Source organism: Gorilla gorilla, chromosome 18 (assembly GCF_029281585.2).
Source record: "Gorilla gorilla gorilla isolate KB3781 chromosome 18, NHGRI_mGorGor1-v2.1_pri, whole genome shotgun sequence".
In the NCBI taxonomy this organism is placed as follows: domain Eukaryota; kingdom Metazoa; phylum Chordata; class Mammalia; order Primates; family Hominidae; genus Gorilla; species Gorilla gorilla.
Genome location: NC_073242.2, coordinates 80,350,366 through 80,352,308, shown reverse-complemented (window position 1 = coordinate 80,352,308; position 1,943 = coordinate 80,350,366). Strand labels below are relative to the sequence as shown.

Here is a 1,943-nt window from a genome sequence, read left to right as displayed (position 1 = left end):
CCTTCACTTCTGCTACAATCAGAAAATTGATCCTTAATTTCTGGGCCAGAGTTCTAGAAACGCAAAAAACATTCTCCTGCTTCGTTCAAGGAGAAGCCTGAGGGATCCTTGAAATATCAAGGGGACGGTGTATCTGGCTGCAACTGGAATGCCTGCTGGGTTGGGCCCAGGGGATCCCTTTTTCAGCAAAATCACCCCAACACCTTATTACTGAAAGTCTAACCCACCAGGCAAAACCAAGGAACAGCATGCACTGAACTACAGCTGTACCAAAAAGGTGCACCTCTCCAACATTTAACCATAAAGGTAAGGGTGGTGAGGAGAGCCGAGTGAGTATTTGACCTCATCTGTCTTCCGAGAAGCTTGCATATTTTAGGCCAAAGCCATGATGCAGAGAAAGACATTTGGCCAAAAAGTTTTCTTTGCTGTGTCTGTCTGGATAAAGCTGCCATTTCTGGGCATCCTGGTTCAAGGCTGCTTTATGGAAGCTTTGACCCCTTATGCAGAGTACTTAAGAATTAATGGGGAAATTTTCCATTCGCCTTCATAACTGGCAAATACTTCAACAGCAGTTTCTCAAAAACCACCAATGGAGAAAGACCACCCCTTAAGTTGAGGATCACAGCTCCTTCCAGTTGATGGACTTCTTGCCGGACTTCTGAGACAGCTCATTGGTTTTAGAAGAGTGTCTACATCTGGTCGGGTCTGGTGGCTCACACCTGTAATCCTAGCACTTTGGGAGGCGAACGTGGGTGGATCACTTGAGGTCAGGAGTTCAAAACCAGCTTGGTTATCATGGTGAAACCCGGTCTCTACTAAAAATACAAAAAATTAAGTGGGCATGGTGGTGCGCACCTGTAATCCCAGCTACTCGGGAGGCTGAGGCAGTAGAATCACTTGAACCTGGGAGGTGGAGGTTGCAGTGAGCCGAGATCGTGCCAATGCACTTCAGCCTGGGTGAAAGAGCGAGACTCCATTTCCAAAAAAAAAGAAAGAAAGAAAGAAAAGTGTCTACATCCAAAGAACCTCTATATGCAGACAACAGGGAGGGATGAGCCAGCTGCAGAATGTGGTGCTGTTTCCTATCCATGGCACTGCCCTTCTTCTGAGCATAAGAGCCCCAGAGCAAGAAGACAAGCCAGATTGAGTTCTGATTTAGCCAGGGCACAGCTGCGTCAGTGAGTTGCTCCCAGCCTCTCTCCTTATGAGAACTGGCTTGATGGGCCAGAATAGTGAGACAGCATTGAGTAAAAGAACCCCTTGTTTGGCCCACCCAGATAAATCTCCATGCTGAAGGTGAGCAAAACCATCTATGTCTGCAGACAACAATTTTTAAACACTTTCTGAGCTGGGCGGAGGTGGAACATGTCTTTGCACATGAAAGCAGAGCCTGTGAGCTTGACTGGGTCCATGATATGGATCCTGTCTGGGAATTAGAACCTTCCCATCTCTTATGGGTCTAGGTGAAAACTTGGTGTGGGGGCGAATAAACAATGTAATGTCTGCTTTATTCTGCACAAATCTCATTACCTTTATAAATTCCTGAACTGCACTGAGGTACTTCTTCCAGCTCTCACTAAAACCCATGGGTAGTTGTGGACCATGAGTCTGTGTTGGCCCATGAGTCTGGGAAGTGCCCTGGTCTTCCTCCATTAGATGTGAACCAACTGCTCAGTGCTCAGCAGTGAGGAGGACAGCATGCTGGGCTCATCCTGCCTGGCCCTGGCTTTCTTGATGGGGTGAGCCTCTGCATCTCAGTTCTCCTAAGCTACAGCTGCCACTCCAGTCCCCAGGTCAGCTGGCTTGGGACTGTGGGAAAGAGACTTCCCAGCCAGACTGGGAGAGAGGAAGCAGTAGAGTGTCTTCTGGCTGTTCATCCCAGAGCTGAGGAGGGAGCAAATACACAGCCCAGGGACCCACGAGGCTTCCACTGGCTGTAGCAT

General features: G+C 48.4%; 1 pseudogene; it reads right to left on the bottom strand.

Annotated features, from left to right (window-relative positions):
• Positions 1-619: 619 nt before the first annotated feature.
• LOC101132651 (uracil-DNA glycosylase-like) lies at positions 620-1,653 on the bottom strand (annotated as a pseudogene).
• Between the last annotated feature and the right edge of the window lie 290 nt (positions 1,654-1,943).